This window comes from Zea mays, chromosome 1 (assembly GCF_902167145.1).
Source record: "Zea mays cultivar B73 chromosome 1, Zm-B73-REFERENCE-NAM-5.0, whole genome shotgun sequence".
Taxonomy (NCBI): Eukaryota; Viridiplantae; Streptophyta; class Magnoliopsida; order Poales; family Poaceae; genus Zea; species Zea mays.
Genome location: NC_050096.1, coordinates 243,482,690 through 243,499,191, shown reverse-complemented (window position 1 = coordinate 243,499,191; position 16,502 = coordinate 243,482,690). Strand labels below are relative to the sequence as shown.

Here is a 16,502-nt window from a genome sequence, read left to right as displayed (position 1 = left end):
CAAGACTTACCTGACTAAAGAAAAAGACTCTCAAGGGTATGCTGTATTTTGGACTCAAGGTAAAGCTTATCAATTATCAAAGACCCTTTTTGGTAGAGAAGCTTACTACCAGTTGATCCCTAAGCCATGTTTTAATTCACAAGTTAGGTATTTACCTGAATCTAGATTTGCCTAATCTAGTTCAAGCACTTGGCCTATACTAGCTGTATTTTATCCATACTCAGATTTCACTTGCTAACTACGATGATGGTCACCGGGATGAGTCTCCATAACCTAGGAGCAACGACGATTCGAACCGATTATACCCAGCTGGGGATCTCTAACCACACGACATATGTAGTACTTAACCCTTGCATATGTCAGTCGTTCCCACGGAGTCCTCCACTACATGAATAGGTCCGCGCCACCCGAGAGTACATTACCCTACCAGGCGTGCTACTATGCTAGGAGGGTACATGCTACTCCCGCCATCTCTCCACTCCTAGTGCGCGATTGTCTCTTCACGTATGGAATAGCCGTGTTCAAGCTTACCCTGTCCCATACCAGGGTATGTGGCTAGTTGCAAACTTTCAACCACAATAGGCTAGTCAATGGTATGGTCCTTAATCGACACAGACGGGCGACCATATCTGCTCAGCGTCTGGTCTCAATTTATTCAAACCATTTTCCCATTTTTGGTACCCGTCAGGGGTACTCTTTTAGGATGATGAATCCACCTAGGCCCTGATGGACTCACCATCATAAGTTTGCTTTGATTTTTGAACAAAAAGCCTGTAACCGGTGTCACACATCATCCTTTTTAAAAACAAACAATTTTTAAGTTTGTAAGCAGGGCTAAGCAATAATAATTCTTTTTATAAAATAGGGATTCAGGAATTTTCAAGGAATGGTAATGCATCAATTATTTATCACACAACTCCTATCACCTAATGCATCATATAATGTGATAAATCATTTAAAACACAAGGAAGAGGCAAATGCACCGGGACTTGCCTTTGTTGCAGAGAAGAGGTTCTAGATCCTTCTATCAAATAACCAGTTAGATTGCTCCATCCACTTGATGAACAGGCACTGGAGCAATAGACGGCTGCTGACGGCCCTTTGCCGAGCGTCGCCGTTCGACGAGTGTTCGGCACTCGGCAAAGCGTCTTTGTCGAGTGTCTTCCTATGCCGAGAGTACTGCTCTTGGTAAACGTGGTCATTGTCGAGAGTAGGACTTTGCCGAGTGCCCGACAAAAAGCACTCGGCAAAGTGCCGAGCACTTGGCAAAGAGCTGGACTCTGGTAGTGGTTGTTGGGTCATTTTCAAACACTAGAAAAACACTGCATCGTGGAATAGATTCGTCTACCTCGAAGGGTCATTTTCCAACACAATCTCAACTTTCTAGAGCTAAAGTTAGGTTATAATCCGAACACATCAAAATATTGTAAAACTCTGGAGTAGAGCTGTTCCATGGTGGAGATGGTGGAGTAGAGCTAGAATTGGTGGAGTGAAGTAGTTCCAAACATATAAATGATATTAATGTGAAAAGCACAAGCACATATCAGGCCACTTGAAATATCAGGGTTAGATTGGAATATGATAATAGAGATTAGAGGGATTGAGCTGAAAATAAACTAATTTCTCTGTAATCTCCTACAATCACCCTCAATTCTCTTATGACCAAACCAGCTCTAAGAGTAGAGTACCGAGCATAGGTAAGGAAGGTGGGGGTGCCCACTACTAAACAAGTATTCATAGAGGCATCTTTTTTCTCTTTGGTTCAATTTAAATTTATTTCTAAAATGGTTTTAAAAATAAATTTATGTAACCCCCTATTTTTGTAATGCACAACTATTGTAACTTTTGTAACTTCAAAGAATCATGAAGTATTTTGTTTTATCATATTGACTCATTATTCCCAAATAAATAGAGGGAGGAAATTATTTTTGCAAAAAATCCTTACCATGAAATGTGCCCAAACTTTTGCTAAAGTGTTTCTCTGGTTTATTATGATTTTTTTCGAAAAAACTGAAATAATTTGGACAACATTTAATTTGAATTTTGAAATTTATACTTAAATTCTACCTCTAAGAAAAGAATAAAAAGAAAACAGAGCCCCCGCCACCTAGTAGGCTTTCGACCTAGCTTGCCGTGCACGCCGACGTCCCTCACCCAATATGCTGCTCTTTCTCGCAGTGGTCAATATGGTCCAAAAATAATCTATGATATGTGCATCATTTTTACAGGATGCACGGTACATCAATTAACAAATTTAAGGAACTAGAAATGCATTTTCAAAGTCCTTTGACAAATTCAGGGGCCATCAATTCATTTGGTTCTTGTTGGTCACTTATTTTCAAATGCTGTGAATCAAGAACAAAGCAACACAATTATTTATTGTTAGAGATCTTCGTCTTCCAAAGCATTGTTTCCCTATGGGTATAATGTTCATTAGACAAAGGTTATGAAGGACATGGCTTCATCATTCAATATGTAAACAGAAATGCAAAGAGACAAATATAGTAACTATATCTCTCTAATTTATTCATATTCGTATTTCATAAAACATTTACAAATATCAACATAATTCATATTACAGTGATACCTTCGGCTTTGCTCGAAGGTAAAGACGCGAGAGAGTGATTATAATTCAGCGTGAATAGTACGGTGTTACTGTTTATCTATTTATAAGCACGGGACGCAGCCCGAGTAAAAGTACATTTATGCCCCAAATATTCTGGTATGATCGTAATACAAGTCATTAAGGACTAAGCAGTCTTTTTCTCTTTCGATCAGCATCATCATTATACTTCGTCTCCGTTATGAGCCGAAGCTGTCCATCTAGCGATAGCTTCGGTGTTTACTCTTATCATCTTTAGATCTGTCTTCGTCTCGTGTGCGTTCATCATGAGGAAGGGGCTTGCATCCTGAAGACGAAGCTTCCTGTAATAGATTATGCTAAAAACAAATGGTTAATTATATTTTTGAGGATCTTCAGAAGAGGAAGACCCCAACAAATATATTGGTCATGATAATTGGGTCAAAACTTATAACAATACGTAAAATGTAACACCTTAGACAAATTGTTGTCAAGGATATTATTGTGGCATAAAAATGTGGATTGTAAGTATATGCGTCATTAAAGTTACAGTTCTCATGGCCGCTGAAATATAGAAATAATGTGAGTAATTAGAAATATATGTATTTTTGTACAATTAGCGGGTAATTTTGGTATCAACTTAATTGAGGGATGTGTTGGTTTATTTGTAATAATGCCAGTGCAAATTTAAGTGTTACTTTATGTTTTTTATGTGAAAGTTAATACACTTTTCAGAAAAGAATTATAGATCTCGTGACTTATTGATGGTTATATATTTTTCTCTAGCATGTTCGGTAACTCCAGTTAACAATTGTAAGATTCCTTAAAGGCAAATTGCGTCCGGCCAGCTTCCCGCGTTTATACAGACCACATGTATGTTCAGTAATGAATGCTCTCAGCATGCTTAATTAATCGGATTCCGCGACGTGTTCTTGTTCGAATAGTTAAACAACATACAAATCATATAAATAATCCGTAAGGGATACGTCTAAGAAAACACAAGAGACATATTTTGATAAAAATAACGTCTTTAATATGGTTCTCTAATCTATAAGATACAGGTTTACCCATATAATCCACATAAATGAATCATATCTTAAAATGTTCTTGTGAATAAGATACAATGTTTACATATGTTGAATTATATGTAGAAATTTTTTTAAATATATCTAGTGCTTAGAGAACCATAACATAGTATCTAATTTGCATACCTTAATTACTCGCGTGACTCTTTCTTGTGTAATCCTGTCCACCATTTGGCGACCATTCAGATGGACCTGATTTTGATCGAGTGAAGAGAGAAACTTCATAAGCATGTAGTATGTGCTTCTCAGCTGTCCACTTGCATTGGCAGAGTCTATGTGCATGGCTGCAATGCGCCCGGCGTGGCCTTGCATTATATTGCCTCCAATTTTAGGATGGCGTTCCATCTAACTGCCTCCTCTCATGTAGTACATGTGCATCTATCATGCCTTCATGGGGTTCCCTTGGACTTTGTTGAGAGTTCTGCCGAGACATATCTGGTTCATTTTGCTGCGCAGATGTGAATGCCTAACAGCAGAACGGCGCCGGCCGGTACCATCGGAGTTGATTAGCTCAACGGGTGGTAGCGGCTCAGCAGCAGAAAAGCATGCAAGTGACGAGACTAACCGTACGCGGCCTGGCCAGTAGGATTCTAAACGGTTGCTATGATTTTTTATATATCATGTAAATAGATATTAAGATATTTATTCAAATATAATTATTGTTTATTTCTAAACACTAAGCTATGTGTGCTCTAGTGGTTATCTTTAAATTTCTATAGCATGGCGACGTGTGTTCGAGTGCTCTCTATAGCTGCGTGGACGAGGTCAGATGTTCGACAGGCGTAGTAGCTGACTGCGGGGACGCTGGATCCACAGAGAGTGCTAAAGGTGAAGCCGTGTAGCCCCAGATACCCACATTAGTTTGTTAATAGAGTAGTATATGCATGTTCTCGGAAATCATATACATGTATGTGTATATATATAGTGTGTTGTAGATACCTACAACTTCGAAAGAAATATCTAAAGTTGAACAAATATATCTACAACACGTTGAAAGAAATTAACAGCAGGCATTTATGAGGTGAGGACCTCCCAGGCTTGGCATATATTTGACCGAACCAAAAGAATTCTGTGGGCGGCGACAGGAAGATCCAAGCATTCTGCTGCTGCCTGCAGGTTTCAGTAGTAGAAATTCAGGTTTGTGGTATAGGTCTGTCCGAACTGCCACCACCCAGGCGCGACGTTCCAGAACTGAATGTACTGTCCGCCGGTGGTGGTGACTGCGAAGCTGAGCCCCTGGCCGACGAGCCCGGCGAGCGCATGCCAGTTGGCGCCCCAGTTCCTGGACATCTGGATCCAGTTCGTTCTGTCGCCCTTCACCCAGGCAGCCCCCACGGAGCCACTGCCTCCGAGGTTCTGGACGTTGACGAGCAGGAAGTACTGCGAGCCGGCGAGGCTGAAGCGCACGCCGCCGGAGCGCGAGCACTTGACCTGCTGGTACAGCACCGGGATGACGCCGGCCCCGTAGATGCCGATGTGCTCCCACGCCGGCTGCGACATGTCGAAGTGGGGCCGCCCCGGGCCGCACCACCCGCCGTTGGGCAGCGCGTAGTTGGCCGGGCACAGGTTGGTGGCGGACACCGTGATGGAGCTGCCGGGTTTGCAGGATTGGCCGCCCGGACGCGACGTGTCGCAGGTGATGAGGTAGCACTGCCCGCACGACGCGCCGTCGTTGAACAGCGTCGCGCTCAGCGCCGCGTTGTTCACGCCGTACCCGGCGTTGTACAGGTTGTCGTACCCGCACGCGCCGCCTGCATATGCAAACCGTCGTGCGCAAATGGAGTTAATATATATAGTGTGCATAGATAGCTCTTGTGCATGAGTACTAAAAGTATTCAGAGCTAGCTAGCTTACCCATGGTGCCTGAGCCGTCGGCTCCGCCGTAGAATGTGGCGCCGTGGCGGTGCCGGGAGACCAGCCCGCGGCGGCGAGGGAAGCCAGGCACGCCGAGAAGGCTACGCACAGAACCAGGGACATGTTCATTTTCATGACGACGACGGTCGATGTGTGGAATGGCAATGGAGATGAATAACCGTGCAGTGTGTTCTGGGCTTGTGGGATGAGATGAGAAGCATGTGGCGTTGGCTGCAGGCCAGTGCTTGTTAAATACTACTGCTGGAGGAGGAGCCGCCGGAGCGAAGAACGGCAACTGACGATAGGTCGTGCATTCGTTATGCCTTGCGTCAGAACCTTATTCGATCAGAACGAAGGAAATCCGTGTTCCATCGAAGCAAGCACATGTATGGCCTCATCATCCTCATGCACGACGATTGCTAAGCTCCAAGACTTGACTTTGGGCAGGGTAATCATGGACGATCGCTTTATTTAATCTATTTCTTTGTTTCCATATGGTAGCTAATGGATATCCTATAATGTATTATAATAAACTAGCAACGAACAACCAACTAACCAAAATTCTCTTCACATTAGTTCGTTGAAACTCTTGCTCTTCGTCGCAACCGCTCCACAACATCAAAAAGAAAAATTCCTGGTGACCATCTTTCGGTGCCACCGTCACCGCCATTGATACACAGTCATATTGCATACAGTATGGTTTGATTTTTTTTTGTTTTGAAAACGAGTTTAATTATTTCTTGATCAGACTTTGCAAAACTTGAATTTCACCTGACCAAATAAAATGTAATATTACCATTCTAATAAACGTAAGTAACTTGCCTGAGCTAGGCCTTGATCTCCAGCAAGTTGACCACTGAAACTGCTTATGAATATCCCGTAAATATAAACAATTGCAGGTTCTCCAGTCCATGCATGCAGATCATCACCTAATAATGAGTGTATTCCACTACTACGTATACGTACGAATAATCCACCGTTTATTGACAAATTCAGCTAAGCTAGTTTAGATTGGAAGCAGATGCATGATGAGCTAGTTAGTAGTATTAGGGAATCAATATTGAAATGTGCAAGGCCCGTGCCATCACAAAAGGTAGTCTGAAGTTAGAGGGCTTCAGAAATAGTCGTACGGTATTGTTTTTTTTGGTTTTTTGATAGTTTGGGTTTTTACAAGTGAGAATTGAAATTGACATCGGGTATTTGAGAACCGAAATTACGGGTTTTGTGTCAAGTTTTAATATATTTATTATATTAATTAACATCTAGCTACAAGACGATACGTACGCTAGTAGGGATCCATCTCCATTAAAATTTTCTTTGATTGTTTTGACTCATAAAATTACACAACGCACTACATATATAGGGCCAAATACTATTTTTATTGAAGGGAACCCTGCTTGTCTAAGCATTATAGTATCTGTTAATCACTTTTAGAAGAGGGAGGCAGTGGTGGTGTGGATGCCTCCTTCAAAAACGTTGTTTAAAAAACAAAAAAATACTGCAATGCCCCATGATAGATCTATTGGATCATCCTAAAAACCCTAAGCACTTGTCACACCCGGATTTAAGTACAAATCCAAGCGCGTCTCAAATGTGTGTTAGGATCAAGTCTCACACATATAATTACTCATGGTATAAAAATCAATGTCACATCTTTATTTCTTAATAAGAGTTCTATATAAAAATAACTAAATAATTACATCATATGAAGACAACGATCCTCCGCAACCATAATTGACTGGCAGATGACATCGTAGATCTCCCCGAACTCATCATATCATCCTTCATGCACTACAGTAAAACTGTAAACGTCCGACGGCTTTCTTATATCCGATGGTATCTCCGAGGGCTGTCAGAGCGGCCGTCGGACATAAGCTTATGTCCGACGGCTGTCAGGTAGACCGTCGGACATAAGCTTATGTCCGACGGTCTTCTAGTGGGCCGTCGGAACTAAAGGATTTTAACCGGTGCGCGGCGGCCCGAATCGTTTCATTCATCTCCGTGCACATATGTCCAGCAGCCGCCGCCGTCGCGAAGAAATCGCCGCCGCCGCTGACGAGCCGCCGCCACCGCCGCAATCTCTCTCCGCCGCCATCCAAGCAGCTCCCGGCGACCTCCAGCCCCGCCCCAACGCTCATCCGCCCGAGCACGAGCCCGTGACCACCTCCGTGACCATCCCGACGCCACCGAAGCCGCCCCGACGCAGCGCGCGCCGGCCCAAGCGTCTGCCCCCGTCCCCGACCCCGCCGGCGCCCGCCCCAACCCCGCCGGCGCCCGCCCCAACCCCGCTGGCGCTCGCTTCACCGGTTCATCGTCCGGCAAAGTGAGTACGATTTCATAATTTTTAGTATAATTTTGTGTATACATATATATTGTTTGCTAGTAGTCATGTTTAGTTTTGTTATGTCCTACGGCTTGATTTAATTATGCAATTAAATTAGCTTGTTTTAATTTATTTATTAGTGGCTATATAATTTAAACTTATAATTTTCGAAGGTAATTATTAAGCCCTCGGAAATAAGGTTATTTTATTTGATTTAGGGTCTCGTGAAATGATTTTTCTGTAGTGATATTGTATTAGTATGGTTCATTAGTAATCATAACTAATCAAGTTAACATCTCGTATCTAATATGGAGGATGATCGTCGATGGATGTATGAAGGTTGGAAGAAATGAGGTGCTCTATCAAGTGAGTGGGTTGCCAAGACAGATGCTTTTCTCGATCGTGCGTTTGCTCGGTCAGAGACTGGAACCGATGTTAGGTGCCCTTGTACCAAGTGTCGGAACATTTATTTCCTTGACAGGAGGACTATGTCGATAGATCTTTGCAAGAACGGTTATATGCCAGGCTATGAGGCGTGGGTGCACCACGGTGAGGACCCACCTCCTCGTATTGTATCGGAAGTTCAGTCACATGAAGAGGAGGACTACGATAGGATGGAAGAGATGCTTGATGATGTACGCCATGAGTTTCTAACCGTCGATTCGGAGAACCCCGGTCAACCCACCGAGTTTGAGGATCCAGCTACACCTGAGGTTCAGAAGTTCTTCGAGCTCCTTAAAGCTGCCGAAGAGCCGTTGCATGAGCACACAAAAGTGTCCGTCCTTGTATGTGTGACTCGACTTATAGCTATTAAGTCTAAGTTTGCATTCTCAAACAACTGTTACAAGGAGCTTTTGAACTTGATCAGTGATGTACTTCCGGAGAATCACAAGATGCCAAAGGACATGTATCAGTCTAAAAAGTTGTTATCTGGGCTCAGTATGGACTACGAAAAAATCGATGTCTGTGAAAATAATTGTATGCTTTTCTGGAAGGAGACCGCGGGTGAGAAGAAGTGTACTGTATGTGGTGAGCGTAGATTCGTTGAGGTTGAAAACGACGATGGTTTGACCGTGACTACGAAGATTGCACGTAAGCAGCTTCATTACATGCCTCTTATACCTCGGTTGAAACGTTTGTTCATCTCCAAGAATACAGCCAGACACATGAGGTGGCACAAAGAAGGGGTACGTGAGAATCCAAATGTCATGGTGCACCCAGCTGATACAGATGCATGGAAGGCACTAGATGCTTTTGATTCCAGCTTTGCTGATGTAGTGCAGAATGTCCGCTTCGGTTTGGCAACAGATGGTTTCTCGCCATTCAATCTAACTGCAACGTCCTACTCATGTTGGCCCGTCTTTGTTGTTCCATACAACCTTCCACCAGCTCTTTGCATGAAATATTAATTTATTTTCTTGTGTCTTGTAATACCTGGTCCGGATCATCCTGGAACAAAGATCGATGTGATGATGAGACCCCTGATTGAAGAATTGAAAATTTTGTGGGAAGGAGTCGAGGCGTACGATTGTTACAAGAAACAGAAGTTCAACCTGAGAGCCGCGTTTTTATGGTCTATTCATGATTTTATGGCTTATGGTATCTTTGCTGGATGGAGTTGTCATGGGATTTTGACATGTCCGATATGCTTTGAAGACACTTTATGCTTTCGACTAAAGTTTGGTGGAAAGATATGTTACTTCGATTGCCATAGATGTTTTTTGCCAGAGGATCACCCGTTCAGGTTCGATATGAACACTTTTAAAAAGGACACGATTGTGACGAGGGGACCACCCAAGCGTCTAAGTGGTCCAGAGATTCTCGCGAGACTTAATGATTTGAAAATAAACGAACATGGAAATCGTTTTGAAGGTTATCGAACCGAGCATAATTGGACTCACATAATATGCTAGCGCAGGAGGACAAGCTCATGGACGGTGAGATTATTTTGATTTGGTTTTCAAAATTGTCATCATATGCTTGCGATTCAACTGAGCCATGAGTTACTATACTAAGTGCATGGTTCACTCTTGTAGGTTGGGTATTTTTGATTCTACGATTGATTCCAGAGAGCTGAGACGCCGTGGACGACAGTCCACATCGTCGTCTTCACAGTCGTCCCGTTCACGATCATCCGCCTATGAGATAGAGCTTGCAGTGTTGCGTCAACAGGCAGAGTACCATCAATCAGTCTTGAGGGAACAATTGGAGTACCAGAGGCAACAATCTGAATACCAGAGACAACAAGCTGAGTACCAGAAGAAGAGGAACGAGTATTATGCAAGCCTCCAGGCCCAAAATCAAGCTCTTCTCTCGGTAAGTTCAAGTAACATTTTGTAGCTTATTTTGCAAAACACATGATGTGTATCTTATTTGCTCAACAATGACTTGTATATAATTTGTAGCAACTAGCCCAACAAGCGAGCGTCCCGATGCCAACATATGGGATGCCGCCTCCGGACTTTGCACTGCCAATGCCAATGTTGGCACCTCCACCTCCGCCTCCGTCACAATTCCCTATGGTATGTACACATATGCGTGTGTGACATGTTCATAGATGTCTTATGTGTTTAAATGAACAACTGAGTGGTTACTATTTCATGTGCTTGTGTTATAGGGATTTCAGACACCACCCGCTTCAGTTGCCGCACCTGGAGATGGGTCTGGTCAAGACGACACAACACATTCGTGGGTGAACAACCTTTTCAACACGCAGAGTCCAGCCGGAGGAGGTGGCTACTCGAACCATCCAGGCGATGGATATGATTGATGTGTCGTGATGTTAATTTGTGAAACACTTTGCAACACTTGTTTGTGAGACACAATGTCAGTTTGCAACAACCGTCGGACCTATATGTTGATGTTAAATTTGTGAATGTTAATATTTATGTGAGAATATTTGTGATTGTGAATACTTATTTGAATGTGTATATTTGTGATTGTGAATGTGAATGTGTATATGTGCATGAAATCTGTTTTTGTTTTGTAAATGTCAGATTTTAAAAAAACAGAATTTTGTGTAAATTCTGTAATTTATTATGTCCGACGGCCTAGTGGTAGCCGTCAGACATAAGACCTGGTTATGTCCGACGGTTTTATATACCGTCGAACATAAGTCCTGGTTATGTCTGACGGTCTAGCGCCGGACCGTCGGACATAAGCCTGTGGGCCCCACAGACTGACCGGTAAAACGATTGGTGTTTATTATTTCCGACGGGCAGAGGCGGCCGTCGGAGATAGCTTATGTCCGACGGCGGCCGTTGGACATTAGGCTATTTCCGACGCCTTATCTCCGACGGCTTAAAACCGTCGGAGAAAGGTTAATGCCGTCGGACATTACCTATTTCCGACGGTTTGAACCTTATGTCCGACGGTGTTGGTCGTCGGACGTTGTTCCGTTTACTGTAGTGATGCTCCTCATCGTGGCGCTACCTGTTCTTGACCTGGTGTGAGTTTAGCAAATGTAAGCTCACATACGTTCATCGCTCAACAAGTTGTGGGGTATAATATGCATGAGCTCACTTATGGTGGGGCTCATGTGAAGTGTAAGGCTTACCAAAAAAAATGGTTAAGACTAAGCATTGCTTTTAATAGGTTGGTCAAAATTTTATTAGCATTTACTAAGTGTATGTATATACCAAACCAATTAAGTAAGAGATCATAATTAATAATAAATCCCACATTATAATGCAAATGACAGATTAAATTTAATTCTATAAATTAATCATGCGAGAGTCCTGAGCTGCTCTTGACCATGAGCACGACTGATATACTAGTTTTACACTCTGCAGATGTTACACATCTTTATCCACAAGACGTGTTCGCTATTTTGCCTCGGGTTGATTGGACCCTTAAACACTTCTAAGGTGAGTTGCGAGGGTACACTGCGAGGCCTTTACAAAGTTTCACTAGTTCAGGAAATCCTACTACGGTGCCAGGACGAAGGAAGCATAGGCCTTTTTTACTGTCTGTAACCCCATCGCAGTAATTACAGTCAACACTATACTCTGCAGCGACACCTCCCCGCTTGCCCCTTTAGGGAAAGGTAAGCCCTCACTAGTTTTCCTAATTAATTGGCCAAGGTCGTCCCATTCCACCCTTGTGGTAGAACTGTTTTCCCAGATTAAACTCCATGTTCCAATTAACAAAATAATCTTATCATCAATAATAAATAATCAAACAACAATGATAAATCATGATCATAATTCATATATAACATTAAGCCCAAAATCAGGTAGACTATAGCAAAACTACCCAAAATTTCATTTGTATGCAAGGTGTAGCGTAATCAAAACCAGGTTAACCTATTAGGTCCCATCAAGTTAACCTGAGCATGTCACGGTGATTATCGAGAACATTATTAGGTAAAGAAAAGTGATCAAGGGCACAACTTGCATTTTTGTGCAACTCCAGGTATTTTTCCAAGTTGGGGTATTAGATTCCTAGTGACCTCGCTTCTAATCATAGTAATACATACAAATAAACAAATAATGAATATAATAACATTACACCAAAATATGGGAACAAAGTGCGTAAGAATATTCTACGCGTCGCTACGACATTGTAGATTCAAGAACCACTAAATCAGAGTTAAAACAGATAACTTATGAATTTTCTAATCTTTATTGAATTATTTTAACACTTAAAACAATTTTCTGATTTTTAATTTATAAAATTCAGTGAGGTTTGTACAGCGGTTTACAATATCCGAGACTTCATGGTTGACTTTGTAAATAAAAGGTCCTAGATGAAACAATTTCTGAATAGAGATGGACGGCGAATTGTTTTGTAAAGAGTCTGGGGTCTTTTTAACAAAAGAACCGCGACGAAGGGGTATCTTTGAGTCTACGCCGCATAATCAAAGTCGAACGCTTGAGATTAGATCTACATTAAATCGAACCGATATGCACCAAGAACCGTCCGATTTGAGATAAATGGGCCGCAGCGCTCCACGCCATGATCTAACAGGAACCCTTGGATTGCCATCTGGCAGCCACGATTTTAAACGCCGAAGAGGTATCCTCCCGTCTAATCTTAACCGCTCCATATTAAATGGACGACCACAACTGAAAGTAGCCTAGAGGGGGGTGTGAATAGGCTACACTTGAAATTTTTCACTAAAAACTTCGAGGTAGTGTTAAATTCAAGTTGCACTAGTGCAAACTGGTTCAGCTAATTTTGTTTACAGCTGAACAAGTTTGAACCTGCTCAACTTAGATTAGATAAATAGTTAAACAAGTGTGACAAAGTAATGAGAGATTCTTGCTTAAGACTTGCCCTAGAGAAAATCCACTCAAATGGGTGACAATTCGATGTGAATTGGTTTCACACGATTTGCACACAATATAATCAAATATGAACTAACCAACAATTTAAAGCACGTTCTAAGAGCACACCAAGAACACACGATTTAACCTGAGGTTCGGCAACCACCACAAAGGTGTCCTACTCCTCGTTGAGGAGCCCACAAAGGGCCAGGTCTTTTCCAACCCTAATCCTCCACAAGCCGATCACCAAGGTCAAGGCAATCTCTTCTCAACTTAGCTCAACGAGCGGGTGATACAAACTTCTTGGGGTCGTCCACAAATTTGGAGACTCCCATGCAACCTCTATCCGTCAAGGAACTCAAGGTTCTAAGAGTAACAAATCCGCACAAGATTCAAGTTTGCGATGAGCTCGAGAGATGAAGAGAAAGGGAGAATCGAGATGAAATCAACAACGAGTTAAACCGACTTCACCTCACACCAAGGGTCCTTCAATCAATTGAAGGAGATGCGATTTTGGGTGTGAGAGGTGGATTGAATGCTCTTGTTTGAGAGTTGGTCAGCCAAGAATTCATGGAGAGGGCAGAAGTGAATGAAGAGAGAGAGTGTGAGGGGTATATAAAGGAGCCCCTAAAAGCTGGTGGCCATTGGGGATTCCAGACAGAAAACCGGTTGAACCGGTTTTGAAACCGGTTGAACCGGTTTCCACCAGGGTGGTTCTCGGTTCACTGGCTGACTCAACCGAAGAGTGGTCCGATTCCAAATCCGGTTGAACCGGCCCAAAAATCGGTTGAACCGATTTTCCAACAGTCTGCACACGACTTTTTCTGACAGGACTGGCTGGCAGACTGGCAGGTCAGAAAGTGGCAGAGTGAACAGTGCAAAAACCGGTTGAGCCGGTTTTTGAAACTGGCGAACAAATTTTTAGAAAACTAAAGAGAACCATGGGGAAATCTTAGCGGGAAGTGAAAGTGGTTTTTCCAAGAGCATTCATGATCTAGTAAAATGTTTTCTTAGAGGATTTGAAAAGATTTGGACTAAGCTCATCGCACTTACTTACTCAACTATTGCGGATCCCTCTTAATTGAACGACGATTCCTATGACTCAAGGATTGTAAAGAGTAAATTGCCGTTGTTCCCAAGCACTTGAAGCACGCTATATGATGTAGAATTTTAATCCGCTGTGCTTTTACATTTGTGTACATATATGATATGTGCTTCTCCTGTCTGTAGAATGACTGTATACATACTAGGAGAAAACTTGTTAGAAACTCTGTTTGTTTTGTCATTTAATCACCAAAACCCTCAGTCTGGGTTGATTGCACTTACAACAACTCTTTCTCCTCCCCTCGCAGTCAGGCAGCGGTGGCACTGCACCACCCACGGCGCAGAACTCCGACGATCCCATGGATCCCTCGACCTAGTGCTCCATGTTCTAATATGAATGGTGCTATGCGAAGAGGGGATGACGACGGACATGAGGGAAGGTGGATTACCGTCGATTGTGTTACAGAGGGGTTCGACCCACGACGAGGTGTCAGTCCTCAGTGGTGACGCTTCTCCAACGAAGAATTGCAGCGACTTCCAAGGCCCTACCTGCCCAAATGACGCCACGACGAGCATCAACACATGTCGGCGATCTCCCCTGACCCAAACCCGAGAGCCCGATGTCTCCATAGTGTAGTTGTCCACCATGACGGCGATCCTTCTCCCTGCCTGCACTTCTCTCTCTCTCCTCTCCGTTTGACGTCATGGCTCTCGACACCTCTCTGACGACGAGTAAGGGGAGGTCACAGGTCCCTAATTTATATACCTGTGGAGATAAGGATTAGGGTGGTGACAACTGAGGTCCACATGCATTCTCCGGGTTGTTCATAACAAACCCGAGCTAGGGGATGAACCTGACGAGGCTACCCCACAAATCAGCCCCCGGAAGCAAGCTCGTGTGCGCGTGTAAGGGGTTGACGTGCGGGCCCGCGTGGCTGCATCAGCAAGAAGTGTGGGGCGCATGGATGAGAAGCTGGTAAAAGGGCCCCACACGATATACATTAAGGGAAAAGAAAAAAGAGCAAAGGGAGAGTGGGCCGGCGTGGAATAGCTGGGTCGTGCCTGAGTGAATCCAGCCCAAGAGCAATTTTCTTTTTCCCCTTTTTATCTTATTTCTATTTTTAGTTTCTTTTCTATTTGTTTTCCACTTTCAAATTCAATTCAAGTCTAGGTTTTGAATTTGAAACTCCAATTTAGATGCAACAAACAAAATAATCCTAGCTTGATGTAATGATTTTTTAAGTTCATACTAGTTCTTTTATTCATGTTTCAAGACATAAAATAAAGAATAAAGAATAATTCACATATTATCTATTCCAAGGAAATTATTTTAAAAGTACTAAAGAGGATTCATATTTATTACTTGCTTGTTTTAAGAGAAAGTAATTTATATTCTCCAACAAGAGTTACTTGAGTATTTTGAAAAATATTTCTAATTATATAATTTATAATAGGAAATAACTTTGAAAAGAGAAAACCCCATATTAAGAGTTATTTTGATTCTTAATATTTTGAAGAACACACGTAAATCCCAAAATAGGATTATGATGCATTACACCACTTGATCAATACCAAAAACACAAATCATACCTCGTTTTGAATCCGACGCCGACACGTTCGTCGGTGAAGCTCTGCGCTATGGCAACGACAGTCGGGGAAGTGAGCTCACGTCGACGATGAGCTTTCTGTTGCTGACAGCCTCCCCTCGAGATCGGTCTAGAGTTGAAAATGAGGAATTGATATGGTAGCTACTATGAACCTTGTGCTCTGCCATCAACCCTCACCTATCTATTTGTAGGGCAGCGCAATAAGGACCTACTAGCCTTGTCCAATCAGGGCGTGAGGTCAAGGACCCAATTGGTCGTTAGGGCAAATGGTGGAGATCAATTCTAACACCCTGTTGCTCAAAGTTTAGGCACCTTCATCGTTAATGTGGATGACATATCATGTATCCGCCTAGCTCTGTTATCATGGATGTGAATTTATGGATCCACTCGCCACAGACGATGTCCACACACTGATTCGTTGATGCATCCACCATCAATGAGGCTGACATGCAGGTGTTGGGCCCATCGAAAGTTGAAGTGACCCCTCAATTCTTACTAGTCAAATACCCGTACATTACAACAGGAAACCAAAGATTTTCTAACGTCCGCCTTATGTCTGAGGGCTTCTAGGCTAGCCATCGAAAGTTAAAGAAACTAGCGACGGTTCATGCCAGTTGTCGAAAATAATATTATCTTTCACGACCCTTCTGTCAGTCGTAGGACATAAGCTCTACATCCGATGGATGTCGGACAAGCCGTCGGAAATAAGTGCATCATACAAAATGGTCGTCTCCATCCACG

The 16,502-nt window shown here is 42.9% G+C and overlaps 1 pseudogene; it reads right to left on the bottom strand.

Annotated features, from left to right (window-relative positions):
- Nucleotides 1-4,527: 4,527 nt before the first annotated feature.
- LOC103643531 (expansin-A31-like) lies at nt 4,528-5,726 on the bottom strand (annotated as a pseudogene).
- Nucleotides 5,727-16,502: the final 10,776 nt, after the last annotated feature.